General features: G+C 35.8%; 1 protein-coding gene across 2 annotated transcripts in view; it reads right to left on the reverse strand.

Moving 5' to 3' along the window:
* ANO4 (anoctamin 4) overlaps positions 1-17,935 on the reverse strand; it is a 313,523-nt gene that overhangs the window by 119,189 nt on the left and 176,399 nt on the right. The gene's annotated exons all lie outside the window — the stretch shown is intronic.

The raw sequence follows: 17,935 nt of genomic DNA on the forward strand, positions 1-17,935 counted from the left end.
TCTATTCCATCTGCTATCATCTTAAAAGAGGCTTTCATTATTACTCACTATAAACTAGACTACTGCAATAGCCTGCTTCCATGATCTCTGGATGCTGTTGAGGTAGAAAGTGCAATATTTCCAACTGATTGTAAATTTGGGGTGAGGGAGAATGCAAATTAAGGATAATCCCAAGATTACAAATTCGAGAGACTGGTATGATGGTGGTAGCTTTAACAAAAATGGGACAGTTTGGAAAAGGAATGAGTTGGGATGACTGTATGTGTGTAATGAGCTCAATTTGGCCAAGTTGAAGGTGAGATGCTTTCATGAAATCCACTTCTTTTGCAATGTCCAAAAAACAATTGGTGAGGGGGAAATGAATCAGAGGAAAGAGGGTAGTATTGGGTATAGAGATTTGGGAGTCACTGATTTAGAGAAATCACTGATTTAATGAATAAGGTCACCAAAAGAGCATGTGGAAAGAAGTAGAAGGCATAGGACCAAACTCTGGAGAATACCCACATAGCCTGAATGATGAGCCAGGAAAGGAGCCTGTGGGTTGGAGGAGAATGAGGTGAGAATAGTGTCATCAGAACTTGGAAAGGAGAATATGGCCAGCAGGAGAGCATGGTCAGCAGAGTCAAATGCTGCAGAGAGATTGAGAAGGATGAGGTGAGGGTGGAGAAAAAGGCCATTAGAATTAGAAATGAAAAGCTCATTGATAACTTTGGAAAGAACGAATTTAGGTGAGTGATGTGGTGAGAAGTCACACTGCAGAGAACCGAGGAGTGAAGGGATAGCAAGTAGAGACATTTAACGTAGCTAACTTTTCCCAAATATTTCATAGAGAAAGAAAAGAAAAATATAGGCTGAGAGCTTCAGGGAAAGGTGAAGTCTAGGGAAAGTAAAGGATGGAGAACACTTGCCATGACATACTTATTCTGCAGATGTGCATCCATGTCTCCATGGTCTCTCCTTTTTGGAATGTAAGCTCCTTGAGAACAGGAATTGAAACATTCATTCATTCATTGTTTCCTTATCCCTAGTGTGGAACACCTGGTCCCTGGTTTAATACAGAGTCATCACTTGATAGTTGATTGATGGACTGATTGTTTCCATGGCCAGAATTATCTTTCTTTTGGAGAGATCCATTTGAACCATTTTTCTGAGCAAAAGTCTTCAATAGTTCCCTATTACCTAAGTGAAAATCAAACTCCTCTATCCTTCAAAGTATTCCGTATGACCCTAACTCATCTTTCTAGTCTCATATTAATTCTCTCTCTATATTAAATGGGGCTACTTTGTATTCCTTCAAAATGCAGTGAGCTCTAAAGTATTGATATCTTTGCTATTGTTTCTCCCTGTATCTTTCCTATTGTTGTTCTCCTATTTGATTCTTACTCATCCTTCATAGCCTGATGCAAATGTTAGTTTCTTTCCTGATTCCCATCAATAACTTACTTTGTGCCCTGCAAACATTGTTTTAACTTCTATAGATAAATAGAAAGGAATTAATTTCTACCTCGTGTTAGTGGGAGGATGCAGTCCATTGTAGAAAATAGTCTGATCATTGTATTGTTGAGAACAGTTATGTCATTCACAGGTGATCATCTTATGGTACTGCTGTTACTGTGTACACAGTATATTTCCCTTTGCATCAGCTCATGGAAGTCTTTCCAGGGTTTTTTGAGAGCGTCTTGCTCAGCATTTCTTCATAGTGCGATAGTATTCTATCAAAATCACATACCATGATGTATTCATCCATTCCCCAACTGATGGGTATCCCCAATGATCCAAGACAACTGTGAAGAGTTACGATGAAAAATGCTTTTTATATCCAGAGAAAGAACTGATGGTGTCTGAATGCAGATCAAAGTATACTTTTAAAAAGTTTCTTTATTTTTATAAAGGGTTTTTTGGTCTGATGTTTTCTTTTACAACATAATTATTATGGAAATGTTTTGCATGACTATGCCTGTACAATCTGCATTGAATCACTTGCATTCTTAATGTTTGGAAATGGGTGAGTGGAAAGGGAGGAAGGGAGAGTGTCTGGAACTCAAAGTTTTAAAACATTAAAACTTTTTATTACATGTAACTGGAGAAAAATAAAATACTAAATAAAAGTACAAAAAGAATAAAGATAGTTAGATGCCATAAAAAAGAAAATAATCTACAAAAATTTGACTGCTTCCATCTCCTATCTTTATCAATGATGTCCATCTATGTATACATAGATGATTCTTATAAATATTTTATAGGAAAAGAAAATTGGTATATAAAGCCAAAACTACTGATATCATCTTTCTTTAATAACTGGGCAAATCATAATATTTTCTATGCTTCTGGAATATTTCTCCCTTCAAAGAGTTTTAAAATAATAACATTATTGTTGACGTTATAACTAAACTTTATAGAGTGTTTAACATTTGTAAAGCACTTAACATATTTTAGCTGATCCTCATAATAATTATCTGAAGCAGTTGCTTTCATTACCTCCATTTTACAGATAAAGAAACAGTAAGAGTATTAAGTGACTGCCCAGGATCTGGGGTAATATTCAAATTTAGGTCTTCTTGTTTTTAATTGCAGTGTTCTGTCTTCCCTGTCTCCTAGGTATCTTGAAAATAGATTCCTTTAAGGCCTTTAACACAATCATCCCAGTTTGGATTTCTTCTGGGTATAGTTGGCCAGTCCCAGACATTGCTCAAAATTTCATCTTCCTATGAATCCCTGCTTCCTTTTTTCAGGCTTATTCAGTATCGAGGTGGTAGAGCTCTAGTACCATTGCTTATAGGAATAGAACCACCCCTGCCACTGCTGCAGCCTCTTTTCTGGTCTCTCTATTGTGAACCTTGCCATTTCCCCAACAAATGCTCTCAGAATGACGGGGCTTAGCTGGACCTTGGGCCAAATTCTTGGCAGGTTTATTTTTTTTTTGTTCTTTTGTGAGTAGATGCTGAGTCACAGAATCTCAAAGGTCATCCAGTTCAGCCTATAAGTGAGCAAGAATCCCTTCCACAATGTATGTCATCTACTCTTTGCTTGAAGACTGGCAATGAGAGACCCCCCCCTCCACCCACTATCTGGTGAAATGGCTCATTTTGTTTTGGGATTATTTTAATTATTGGAAAATTGCTTCTTATTTTGGGTCTAAGTTTGGCTTTTTGAACTTTCCATCCATTGCTCCTCACGTTTTGTCTTCTGGGGCCAAACAGAATAAATCTAAACCCATTTGTGATGATTTTTTCAATAATTTAAGACTGCTCTCATGTTCCTTTTAAACTTTCTCTTTTCCATGGAAAATATCCTGAGTGTTTCAACCAATATTCTGATAGTATGATCCATTCACAGACTCCATGCCTTTGCACTGGCCACCCCTCCCAACTCTATGCTTGGATCACACTCTTTCTATTCATTTATTTACCTCCTAGACTCCTCCTGGGCTTCTTTGAGGACTCAGCTTAATTTCCACTTTCTGCAAGCTGTCTTTTCTGGTATGCCCCAGCCCAGTGCTTCCCAACCCATTTTTAAATTTTATTAGCTTTAACAATGTAAAATTAAAGGTTTTACAAACCCTAGCCTATGTATGTGAATGAGACAAGGATCAAGTTTTCCAACTTAAGTTTGCCTGCTCCTGTCTCAGGAGACCATCTCTTGAAGATCCCTGGGTTTGAGATCCTAAAGAAAGGAAACTGATAAAGCTTCACAAGCATATATCAGAGATTTGCCTTTTACTCCCTCTCAGAAGAAAGATGAAAGCTCTTCTCATAAGACTGCCATCCTACACACTGATCTGTCAAAATTATTACTATGGGGGCCACAGAATTTGCTGGGAAAAATGGTGGCAGTCAACTATTTGTGCCTTTCCATTTTTTTAACATTAAAAAAATTATCAGTTCTGAATTTTCTCTCTCCCTCCAGTCCTTCAGCCATCCACTGAGAAAACAAGCAAAATCATATCAATTACACATGTGAAATCACGCAGAACATATTTCTATATTAGCCATATTACAAAAAAGAGTATCAAAAAAGTCTTTTGTAGGCTCCAAAGTTATCTCTCTGATTAGGCCATGACTTCTTTGAGGGTAAGGACAATTTTCTGCATTTTTTGGTGACTCTAGTACTTAGTACATTGCCTGGCATACAGGAGAAACTTAATAAATGCCTGTGGCATTTCATTAGATACCATATAAGCCCTACTTTGGGGTTTTTCTTGAATGTTTCTATGTGTGACTGATTCCAATATGAAACAAAAGGGTTTACCTCTAATTTTGCTTCCATCAGTTGCAAACAGAAAGACACTTAATTCTTCACAGCAAGTGATTTTGCGTGGATATAGAACATCATGTCCGGAAAACTCCCTTGTGTTCCCCAACCTGGTAAGCAAACACCTTGACTGCTTTTCCATAGGTGTGTTCTCTGTTTTTTTTTTTTTTTTAATAATCAGGTTTGATGTGTCCATTTGAGGTCTTTTTAAAGAGCCCAGCTTTCCTCAACCATAAACATTTTTTTTAAAAACATGCTCTTGATACACTTCTTAACCATCTGTGGAAATTGCTTTTAAGAAGGGTTCATTCATCAAGAAAGATAACCTTCCAGTAACGCAGAGCAAGGATGAGCCTCTTACATATAAACATTTATGTCCTGAAGACTTAATGTTTGTCCACTCTATATTTACATTGCTCAGGAATGTTAAAAGCTAGTTGGAGAGTAAATATTCTTGCCACTTTCCTAAGTAATGATAGGTTTCTATTGCTGTTGAATATTTAAAAGCAGAGACTTAAATGTACAGGACTTTTGCATCACTAATTTTCAGCTTTTCCAAGAGCAAACAAAAGAATATGAGCCCGCTTCCCAATACTGAGTATATTATGAAGATCATCCTATGAGAAAATAAATGTGAAACAACTGATTATTAGACAAATCGGCAAAATATTTTTGCTATTTCCTCCAAATAGGTTTTCCAAGGTACTAAGCATTTCTTTTCATAGAAACTGAAATGTACAATTAATTTAGTTAAAATAAAAATATCTCCCTCCCCAATTTCTTAAGACACTGATGCTTTTGTCAATACTCTATTTTTGTTAACCAATAGGATTCTGTCACTAAGAACTTTAGAGATAGAAATGATTACAATGCTCAAGCTTGGATCTAAAAAAAGAAACCTATTTGGGAATTAATCTCCCTTCCTTTTTTGTAGAGATGGGGAAATAAGGGTGTGGAATAGTACATATAATCTTGGCCTTGGTTAATGCACTGATTAGTTTTGCTTAACTTCCTTTTCTTTTTCTTTTTTTTTTCTTTTTATACTTTGTTAATGGAGATAGCTTTCCGGGAAGGAGGAAGAAGGAAAAATAATGAGGGTGATAGTAAAAACAAAAAATAGACATTTAAAAAAAAAGATGAGGGTGAAAGTAACTGAAAAGGGGGCAGGACTTCTGGTTCTTTTTCCCACAAACGTTCATACCAAAATTTACTAGTAGGTTGGCTTTAGCTAAAGATAGAAATAGATAAGATTTAAGCAAAGTGAAGTTAGTTAAGACTGTATAGGAAAGAATATAAAGGAATGAAATGGGAATTTTCATATTCTCTTCCTCTTCCTTCCCTCATTTATATTTATACACACACACATATAAATACATACATAAGTGGATGTAACTCTTTTCTGTAAGGATTGTTTGTTTGGGACCTTCTCCTCATTGATAGAGATCAATGCCCCACAGCTGTAGAGAGGGATGGTAGGGGGATACTGTGTAGGAAAGAAGAGATCTAGGTTCTTCTGGCTTCTAGTATCTAGAAAGAAGATACCTGTTCAAGTTGCTGAAGGGAGACAAAGACTCTGAGAAGAAGCCAGTATGAGAGGAGCTAGAAGTCTCTATAATATCCTTATCCCCAATATTCAATATATAGATATTGAACACTGAGGTGCTTTGAGCCATTGAGAGTGAAAGAAAAAAAGGGAGAAAAGACACAATCTGCTTGGAAGTGCTAACACTGACTTCAGGAGAATAAAGACATACAAATGAAACAAATAGGAAACAATTACTGATACATCTTTGAAAAAAGGCAAGATGGCATAAAACTTATGATGGATATCCTTATATGTTTGTAATAAAGGAATGAGCAAATACAGCAGGTTAGTTGATGGAAGGCTAAGTGCCCACCCTCCATTATTTAAAGCTCTTTTTATGTACATGTACCTAGAATAAGGTACATGAGCTTTTGCCATGTTCAGAAGGCTTCGTGTCCACAGGGAAAGAAAAACACAGTTTGACAATAAAGAGGGATGTGCTGGCAGGAAAAAAGGAGCCCAGCTGAATGATTCTCAGCTTGCATTATTATGTACTGCTAAACTGGTGTGTGCCATCCAGTGAATAATTAGTCCAATACAGCCAGATACTCCCACTCTTGAAGACCTAATCAGAACTTGCCTCCTCTCTAGAATGCTGGTCTACCTGGGAACATCCATTTGGGTAAGAGAGAGATGTGTCACAGGATGTGTAGAGAAAAAAAGTTCTCTGGAGTAGCCCCTCTCCCACTTCAGTCTTTCAAAAACATTTCAGGGACCAACTATTTAATAAGTAAAAATCAGACCCATTCAGGTCTAGATGGAATCTATTTATGCCTTACAGAAAGTCTCTTTATTTGAGCATTTGAGTTATCACACAAAGGCTATAAGCTCTTAAAAGGCAGGAACTGTAGTTTTTCTATTTGTACCTCCAAAGGCGTTGAACAAAACAAGTGTTGTATTTGAAAAATAGCAAGAAAAGTGTAGCTGCAATGTAGGAAACCATAAGACCAAAGTTAAAAAGTGGAGAGATTGAGAAGTCTTTTAAATACCAAACAACTGATTTTATATTTGATATTGAAGGCAACAGAGAACCATTGTATTTCCTATGTAGGGGATAGATAAGATAACATGTACAAACATATATGAATTCATTCATTCACTCATTCTGTTATCTATCCCTTCCTCTCTCCCTTCTTCCTTTAATTCATTCATTCATTCATTGTGGCAGTCAAATTCTGTCTTCCTCTAAGAGCCAACAGGAAGAGACAGTGATCTTTTTATTAGCGATATTATGCTTTATTTTCTAGGTATTCTCACATACGGTCATGTGTGACACCACATGACTGTGTCCTCACAGAAGTCTGCTGCACTCAACTTGTGACTCTGTGACTCAGACCAAGCCCATCTTATCATACTCTGGCATATAACGATCCTATTGGATTCTTGACCTTTTGCTAATTTGTCCAAAGGGATTATTTTTATTTCTTTCCCTGCTATTTGTTCTCCTGGATGTTTCTCTAAGCTAGCCATCCCAGCAAGAAATTATTCATTCCTTTCCCCAAAGATAATAATTTGACCTCTTAAAAAGTTTCTCAAGGAAAAATGATTGGGGAACTAGATGAAGGAACAGAAAAATGATCCAGGGAACTTGAGAAAAGACAGAGCTCATGGACCAGGGTTGATTTCAACCAGTCTGTGCTATTGTGTTCCTTGGTACTCCAGAAATTTATTCATGTGTCTGCCCAAGTCACCCAATCTAATCTCCCTTTTGTCTCAGTCTCAGGAAACTCCAGGGGCTCCTTATTAGTTTCAGGACTGAAAGCATCAAAACTGATGCTGAAAGCTCTGGACAATGTGGCCTTCCTACCTCTACCTTTCTATGACTTTGCAATGGTTTCCCCCATGCCTAGTAGGATCTTCATCCTCATCTGGATATGGATTTTCTTCTTTAAGATTCAGCTCAAACATCACCTTTAATAGGAGGGTTCTTCCCATTCCCCAGTTATTAGTCTCCTTTAAGCTTACTTCCCACATGTTCTATGGATTTTGTAAGTACCTATTTATTTACATGTTGTCTCCTGCTTTAAAAGTGCCTTCCTTGAGGGCAGGGGATATTTTTGTCTTTTCATTGTCTCCTTAAATCCTGTCAGGATTTGGTACAGCGTCTGGCACATTGAAAGAGTTTAATTAATCAGTGCTGATTGACTGACATCACAAATATAAATATGTAAGCATTAGACAGGTCACAAATGATTGAAAATAACAAAGTAAAGAATAAAGAAATATCTGGATAGGCATGCAAATAACAGCTTTCCCATGTTATACTGCTTAATGAGCCATTTCTTTTGTTATGGTGGGGATACAAATAAACAATCTCAGGGGAGTTCTCATAACCTGTGCAAAGTCACATGGGTTTTAAAGGGCAGAACTGGGACTTAAGGCCAGATCTTGTGATTCTAGTTATGGTGTGGTACCTTCCACTGCTGCTACCAGCCTCCCTTGGGAAACACAAGAAGCCAGATAATACATATTCCTACATTGGAGCTCTCATATACCTGCACACACATTTATATTGGATCTATCAAATACATATATACACAAATACATATATACACATGATGCTTATAATATAAAATGATAACAAATCACATTTATACAGCACTCTAAGGTTTGCAAAGTACTTTAAATACATTATATCATTTGATCTTCACAAGAACCCTATGAAACAGATGCTTCCCCTTTGTAAAGGTGAGGAAACCAGGTTGAGACATTAAATCACATTAAGACTAATAAGAAATATTTGTGGGATAGCCATACCTAGCGGAGTACCTCGCACATAATAGGTCTCTGAATGAATGAATGAATGGGATGTTTTTCAAAGACACGAATCTATCTGAAAAAAATAATAGTGGCTCACATTTATATAATGTTTTAACATTTGCAAAGCAATCTTCATGCTATCTCATTTGACCCCCTCATTTTTCTAAGGTAGATGCTACTATTTACCATCCTTTTAAAGACAAGGAAATAGAGGTTGAGAAAGGATAAATGATTTGCTCAGGTTCACATGGTTAATAAACATGTGAGGGAAGATTAGAACTTAGATTTGTCTAAGTCCAGGACTCTGTTCCCTATCATCTGGCTGCCTAGATAGATAGTCCAACTATTTACTATCTACAGATATAGGCACAGACAGACAGACCGACAGACACAGACACACACAGAGAGACCATCTGGCTTGTAAATTCTTTCTTGTATCAATGGAGACAGTAATATTCAGTACCATTCAGGCAAATCACTACATCTCACTTATTTTGGATCTAGGGAATAAATAAGTGATATTGATTTGAGCCTGTAATTAAAAACCATACCTACACTATTAAAAAATAAGCCAATTTCAAGCCTTTGATTCTTGATGGGATGTGGTCCTCGTGGGGGGGGTGTTAGGTTTTAAAATATTATAATTATTCTCTAATCACTAACCCCTCCCAATCTACCCCTGCCCCTTCCCCAGTACAACATTACAACGGGATTAACAAAAGTGATCCTTCATATTCAGTGGAAACTTTCAAAGCATCACTAAGTGATTGTTACATAGGGGAGAGACTCCCATTTATCCTGCATTATTTTATGGGATTAAAGGGAAAAATATTTCAAACTAAGTCATAAGATTGTACAAACAGAGCAGGAATGAACTCTGGATGACATCTCCCCTAACTGCCAGTATGTCCATCATTGCTTGTCTCTGCCTCTGTCCACTTCCTGCTTTCTTTTATTCTGCCTATCTCCCTTTAAACACACACACATATTTAAATGTAAACATACACACTTTACACATATGTATGTGTAATATGCATATATATGCAGGGTGTCCCAAAAGTCTTAGAGCTGTTTAAACTATTAGCACTTTAAATGACAACACTTGTGGGACACCCTGAAAGTGGCGCTGATTTACACACACATTTTAGATACTGATGTAGATCTAGATTCGTATATTTGTACAGAGAAATATATAGACATTGATATAGTTATATAGATATATTATAGAAGAGAACCAGAATGGCACAATGAATAAAGACCCAGCTGTGAAAACAGAAACATCTGTATTGGAGTCCTGACTGACACACAATAGCTGTGTGATCATGGGCAAGTCACTTAAATTCTAATGCCCCAAGTGACTCTCTAAGACTAGAAGTTGCAGAGAAGATTCTGACTTCAATGGGAGAGGGACTTTCCTTTTCTTGGAGTTCCTGACACCAATGAATTCACAGGACTAGTCCTTATCCATAGAGTTATGAGTATGATATCTATTTATCTATCTTGTTATGTATACACATATGTACCTGTGTCTATATGTGAAATATATGTCTAACATACATAGACACATGTGTATATTTATATACAGATATATATGTGAGTGTGTGTATATGTATATGTATAGCTACATTCTGATTTGCAATTTTTTTGGTGCGTACTGCTGTACAAGTATAATGGTAAGTGGTCTTCCAAAGAGATTTCCAATCTTTCGTCCATTAATGCTGCAAACATTTACTGAGGACTTACTATATGCAAAGCATTGTGTTAGCCAAGGGGACTCTGATTAAGTTGTATAAAACATCTCTCAGAATCTGAGAGCTTCATAGTTGGAAGAGGCTACAAAGACATGCATGAATGTAGAAAGTGAAAACATTCTACTTTTTTGAGTAATTATTACATCCTAGTCACGTGTTAAATTCTAGCTAAACAAATGAAAACAAGATAATAAAACCATAAAGCACAAACTCCATCCCTGATTTTTCAGAAAAGAGACCATCCAACCTTTATTTAATGACTTTCAGTGATAAAAGTCTTCTTCCTATTCCATGAGACAATCCATTTGTTTCTGGGCGGCCCTAATAATTAGGAGGTTTTTCTTTACCTTGAGCCAAAATATATCTTTCCGTAATTTCTACATATTGATTCTAGTTATGCTTTCATGCATCAATAAGGGAGAAAGGCTAATCATTTTTCCACCAGAAAAGGAGGTATCAGAGCAGTCTCAATCTGGATCCTCTTTACTTTCTCTCTCCCAAATCAGTACTTAACCATCTCAATCCCTCATCCATATGCTCCCCTCCCATAGTAAGAAACCTTTTAGACTATCTATTGATAACCATGTTGACTCACTCTACTGGCTTAAAAACAGAATGAAATTTAGGAATTTGCAGCCACAAGTTCTGGTTTTGTTTTATGAATGTTAAAAGAACAACAAACCACAATCCAGTTTTAAGAAGAATACAAAAATAATTTCCCTGTAGCCAAGAGAAGCTAGGTTACTTGTACAGTGCCAGGTGGAAAACTGTCTTTATTAACTGTGTGTTTATGTTGGCTGTGTTAATTAGTAATCTACTACAGAATACAAATGCTTTCATGTGTGAAACATGCTAACAAAAAACTTCCCTGATGTATGGAAATTAAAAGTTAGGAATATTGGCACTAATTAATGAATTTATTGATCTACAAGCATTTAGTAAGCACTTAATATATACCAAGCACTGTGCTAATGAATTGATGAATTCATTGATTAATGCCAGAAATTCTAACATAAGAGAAGATTCTTGTGATATTTTCATAGATATATTTCAAATTTTATAGATATTTCATATTTTATAGATATAGTATATGTAATAAGTCTTAGTTTTCAATTTATATGATTTTAATAAAAATTTAAACAAATCTCTCTTATCTACTTTTTATATAGAATACTGTGGCCAGAACAATCACATAATTTTTCTCTCAGTTTCAGGTAGAAAGAAAAATGGGAAAAAAGCAAAGTCAAAAAAGAACAATAGTGATTACAGAAGAAAAAGACATCAACATTCCTCACCTAACAGACGATAACCTCCTTGAGGATAGGGACTATTTCACTCTTTTTTCTTCTCCTTAAGGAACTTACATTTTATTCTGGGAAGTAACCAGTGCATAAGGGAACTGTTGGCAAGTGTTGAGTAGAGCAGTGACAAAGCTACATCTGAACTTTAGAAAAAATAATGATGGCTGTATAGAATGTGGAGTGGAGTCTTGAAGGAGACGGTCAGGGAGACTAACTAGGAAGCTATTGTACAATCCAGTTAAGAACTGAGGAGTGCTTGAGCTGGGGCTATGATCATGAGAAAGGAAAAATTGAAAGAGATGTGGTGAGGTAGAAAGAAGATGATTAGGCAACTGGTTAGATACGGGAGTGGTGGTAATGGAGTGTAAGAACAACAAAGGTCATAAACCCGGATGACTAGAAGAATGCTGATGTCACTGGCAGACAGAAGGAACTTAGAAGGTTAGTTTGCAAGAGAAGATGATGAAAGTTAGTTCTGGATATGCTGAGTTCATGGTGCCAACAGGATATCCATTTTGATAGAACTATAGTTATCTCTTTGACTCATGACCTCACTAATATCGCAGGCCAGCCTAAGAAATTAAATTGGAATTTTGGGGGAAGTTTTGCAGAAGTTGCAGATGACATATGAAGGCCAGTAGATGATACAGAAAAAGTTTAGAAACTCAGAAGTGCACAAATTTAGAGTATTGGGTAAGATCAACGTATTTTATCTTTTAATATCCTCAGAATTAAGTTTTCTTTTTTAATATGAAGAGAAGGCCATGTAATTTTACATGGGTTTTATAGATCATGGGGGTGCCATACTCCAACCCCCAAAGCTCAGGAGAGAGACTAGGGCTACATTTAAAGATTGGGGAACATATACATCAAGATTACAATTGAACACATGGGAGCTAATGAGGTCACCAAGTATAAGAATGTAGAGAGAACAAAAGGTAATGGGAATAACAAGCAAGAGTACAAAATAAAGTGGGGCAGAGGATAATAGAGTTTGGTCAAGACAACTCATTAGTCATAACTAACACTCTTTTTCAGCAACCCAAAAGGCCAGTCCACATACGGATGTCATCAGATGGTCAATATTGAAACCAGGCAACCAAAAGTGGAGTTAAAATAGTTAAAAATTGTTAAATTTAGTTAAGTTAAAATTTAGTTAAAGTAAGTTAGTTATTAGTATTATTAGTTAAAATAAGATCTGGAGTTGAATGTGGCTCAGACCATGAGTCTCTTATTGCAAAATCCAGGCAAAAGAAAAAAAAAAGTAGGGAAAACCATCAAACTGTATGAGTCTGACCCTAAACATGAAGGTAATGAATAGCTTTAAAGGATCAGATCTGGTATAAAATGCATGAAGAATTATGGACAAGAGAGGGTTCACAATATTGTACAGGAAGTAGCAACAACAACCAAAAAAATTATTCTAAACAAAAAGAAGAACAAAAAAGTGTTCCCCAAGGCTCTTTTCTGGGCTACAGTTTTTCCAGCAGCAATATGTGGCTGTGCAAGTTGGACTATGAGAAAGACTGATAGCTGAATTAATCAATACTTTCAAATTCTGGTGCTGGAGAAGACTTTCAAGAGTCCCCTGGACAGCAAGGAGATCAAATCAATCAATATTTAGAGAATTAATTCAGACTACTCTCTGGAAGATCAAATATGAAAGGTAAAGTTCAAATACTTTAGCCTCATAATGAGAAGCAGGACTCATTGGAAAAGATCCTGAAGCTGGAAAAGATTGAAGAAAAAAGGAGAAGGGGTTGACAGAGGATAAGATGGATAGATAGTGTCATGGAAGCAATGAATTTGAACTAGGTCAGACTTTGGGATATAGTGAAGGATAGAAGGACCTGATATGCTATCGCCCCTGGCATTTTAAAGAGTTGGACATGACTGAGTAACAGTTGATTGATTGACATATACATATGTTGATTCTCTTTAGAAATAAATACACACATATATATATGCACATACAATATATATGAAATATGTATAAATAATATATATGAATGTAAATTACATGTATATATATATATATATATATATATATATATGGAAAGAGGGAGGGGGAGAGAGAGGGGAGGAGGTGGCGAGGGGAAGAAGGGAGGTGGCAGAGATGGAGAGGACATTTTTTTTTCTGTCTATTCTTTGTTGCTCAAAAGCACCATTCTCTGCCTGTAATTTTCTTTTATAATTCTAAACTTTAGAATTTTTATTTATAATTATTATTTAGAATAGAATTTATTTATTTAGAATAGAATGGTTCCCATTCCGATTAAAAAAATGAAAGAGTTAAAGATAACTGATATTTGTCCAGGAAGGGGATTTAAAAAATATTTCAATACCTTTGAAAATGTAAAATCTAGGGTCTAATATATGACCTAAGACCCATGGCCCTGAATAAGTTAAGGATGAGTTTTAGGTGATCAATCACCTCTTGATGATTCCTGGGCTAGAGATATTGAAGAAATGAAACTGGTAAAGTCTCACAAGCATGTATCAGTGATATGCCTTTTATTCCTTCAGAGGAATGACAAAAGGTCCCTCATGTGACTGTTGTCCTATGCATTGATCTGTCAAAACTAGTATCACGTAGCCACTCCATTTGCTGTCGAGTACATAATGCAGCCCCAACAGGATATATGGGAGGCATTCAATTATTTGTGCCTTTCTCTTTTTTTTCTTTAACATTTATTTTTTAAAACAAATTTTCTATTCTGAATTATTTCTTTCCACCTAGGCCCTCGCCCACCAATTGAGAAAGCAAGAAAATTGATCAGTTATACATGTAAAATCATGCACAACATATTTCTATATTAGTCATGTTACAAAAAAGTAAGAAAAATAAAGTTAAAAAATATATTTCAATCTGCACCCAGAACTCAACAGATCTCTCTTTTGAGATGTATAACACTTGTCATCAGGAATACTTTGGAACTGTCCTGAATCATTATCTTGATCAGAGTAACTAAGTCTTTCCCAGTCAGTCGCTGTTGCAATAATGCTGTTACTGTGTATAATGCTCTCCTAGTTCTGTTCACTTCACTTTGCATCCGCTCATATGTCTTCCCAGGTTTTTCTGAAAACACTCCCTTCACCATTTCTCATAGAACAATAATATTCTATTACAATACTACACTAAATGTGTTCAGCCATTTCTCAGTTGACGGTTGCCCCTCCATTTCTAATCTTTGCCACCATAAAAAGAATCATTACAAACATTTTCATCCATATAGGTCCATTTCCTTTTATCTGTTTGGGATACAAACCTAGTAGTGGTGTTGCTAGGTCAAAGGGTATGGAGAGTTTTATAGATCTTTGGGCGTAGTTCCAAATTGTTCTTCAGAACAGTTGGACTAGTGCAAAATTTCACCAAAAGTGCCTTAGTGTCCTTATATTTTCACATGCCTTCCTACATTTGTCATACTCCTATTCTGTCATTTAGCCAATTTGATAATTATAAGGTGCCACCTCAGAGTTGCTTTAATTTGCATTTTTCTAATTATGACTTAGAACATTTTTTCCCACATAACTATGGATGATTTCTTCTGAAAACTTCCTGTTCATATCTTTTGACCATTTATTAATTGGGGAATTGCCTTGCTTTTATAAATTTGACTCATTTTTGATAAGAGACCTTTATCAGATAAATTTGCTAAATTTTTTTTCCATTTTCCTGCTTTTCTTCTAATTCTTGATGCACTGGTTTTGTTTGTTTAATAACTTTTTAAAATATAATCATAACTCTTCATTTTGCTCCCCATGATTCTCTCTAGCTCTTGTTTGGTCATAAATTCTTCCCTTAACCATGAATTTAGTAGGAAAAATTATCTATGTTCCCCTAATTTGTTTATATCATACTTTATGCCTAAAAATGTACCCATTTTGACCTTACTTTAGTCTTTATCCTTATTTACTTGTTGTTTGTTTTACTAGAGGATTGACCCACTATAATTCTATCTGTCAACCAACCTCACTAGAATACATATCTAGATTTCACTTTTCTGGAACCCTGGTAGACTATACTTCTTAAGTATATATATCTCCTGGAACCTCCATTTTGTGAAGGGGCTGTGGCAGGTCTAGCTTCGATCTTCTCTAAGCCATTTCTTATTTCCTCAAGCCTTGTCATCATCCTGGGTAGCTTCATCATTCTCCCACCTGCCACTTTTCAATTCTCTTTAATTTGCTGTCTTCCCCCATTAGAATGTAAAGTCCATAAAGGCATGTATATCTTTCTTTAGGCCTGTATTTTTATCCCTAGGATTTAACATTGGGCCTAGCACATAGTATTTAATATTTGCTTTCTCCCTTTTTTTCTTTCTTTCCTCCTCTTTTCCTCCCTTTCTTCATTCCTTCCCTCTTTCTCTTCCTTCCTTCCCTCCCTCTCCTCCTTTCCTTTTCTCCCCTTCCCTTTCTTTCCCTCTATTATTTGCCCAAGTTCACACAACTAGTGACGGAATCATGATTTGGATATGGGTCCTTTGATTTCAAATCCTGGGCTGTTTCCACTTCCTCATGTGACTCTTTCTTACGTGATTATAAAGAGGATCTGTTATTTCATCAGCATGAGGCACTCTTGTCTGACTCTCAGTCTCGATTTCAATCCTTGTTTGACTTATTAAGGAAGTTAAGGAGTTGAGTAAAACACACACACATATGTTAAGTGACAATCAAAGTCATACAACTACAAAGGGAGAATCCTCTTTGACCACAGATTTTCCTGACTACAAACTCAGCACTTTAGCCATCATTCTTTATTGTTTTATCACAAACAGTTTATTTTGCCTGCTCTATGTATCTACTAAAACAAAAAAAAATTGAGTTTAGCTGGGGATATTATTTCATTTTCTAAAATTAAAAAAAAAGCCCAGATCTGTGGTTTTTCTGGGATAAGGAACTTTTGCTAAGAAATTCCTTTTATGGACTGAACAAGTTGTGGTATATGAACATGATGGAATACTACTGTCCTTTAAGAAATGATGAGCAGGTGAATTTCGGAAAAACTTAGAAAAACTTACATCAACTGATCCTGAATAAAGTGAGCAGAACCAGGAGAACAGTACACCCAGTAACAGTGACATTGTGTGATGATCAATTATGGTAGACTTAGCTCTTCACGGCAATTTAAGACAATTTTAAAAAACTCATGATGGACAATGCTATCCATATTCAGAGAAAGAAATGATGGAGTCTGAATGCAGATTAAATTGTTATTTTCACTTTTTTGTTTTTGTTTTTTGTGGTTTTTCTTTTTTGTTCTTTTTTTCTTTCCCCATATAATTAATGTGGAAATATGTTTAACTTGACTGCATATGTATAACTTATTGCTTGCTGTCTTGGAGAGAGGGGAAAGAAAGGAGGGAGAGAGAAAAATCTAGAACTCACCATCTCATAAAAATTAATTTTAAAAACTATTTTTACATGTAATTGGAAAAAATACTATTTACAAAAAATTCCTTTTACTAATGAATATTGGTAATTATTTGATAGTTTATAATCTCATAGTCTTCATGTTGAAAAGGTAACAGATTTTGATAATGATTTTCCCAAGTTTAAACAATGAGCATGTGTTGAAAACTTGGCTTGAACCCTAGACAAATCTTCCTCACTCTGAGATTGGCCCTATAAGCCCTATACCATACCACTTCTTAGTATTATTTATATCATATTTAGCAATACTGTACTTTTTCCTTTTTTAAAAAGTATATATAAGTTTCTATAAAGGTAGAGGCCTTTGTACCCACAGGCCTCTATTTGTGGGACCGTTAGGCTATGTTGGCTAGTTTTATGGAATTGCTTAAACTCCCTCCACCCCTTCATCTCTCTTTCTCTTATTTATTATAAGGGCTGGCTCTTTAGAGTAGGAAGAGAGATATGTGGAGATAAAGGTGATGTAAAAAATAAAAATGTCAATACTCTTTTTTTCAAGTAAAATAACAAGGAAAACAAAGAACAGGAAAGAAGGAATTAATGACTCGAGAAGCTTTGCTCAGAAGGATATTTTTAAGAGTCTGAATGTTAAAAACAATAAAAATTTCCCTCTTATCTCTCATAGAAAATCCTGCATTGAAGGCAACCTTTAGGTCTCAGGAGTAGTGACTGAAGACTATGAAAAGTTGAACTTTTTAGCATTCACTTGTGTTTATACATGGCAGAATTCTCATAGCACCTGCATCCCTCTTCTCAGACCCTGACTTAGTTACCTGCAACAGAAACTATATATTGGACAGAGAGAAGGCAACTAAGAGATGGAGGGGAGGAACAGGCAGAAATGAGGGGCCCAG

The sequence above is a fragment of the Sarcophilus harrisii genome, chromosome 5 (genome assembly GCF_902635505.1).
Source record: "Sarcophilus harrisii chromosome 5, mSarHar1.11, whole genome shotgun sequence".
Classification (NCBI taxonomy): Eukaryota; Metazoa; Chordata; class Mammalia; order Dasyuromorphia; family Dasyuridae; genus Sarcophilus; species Sarcophilus harrisii.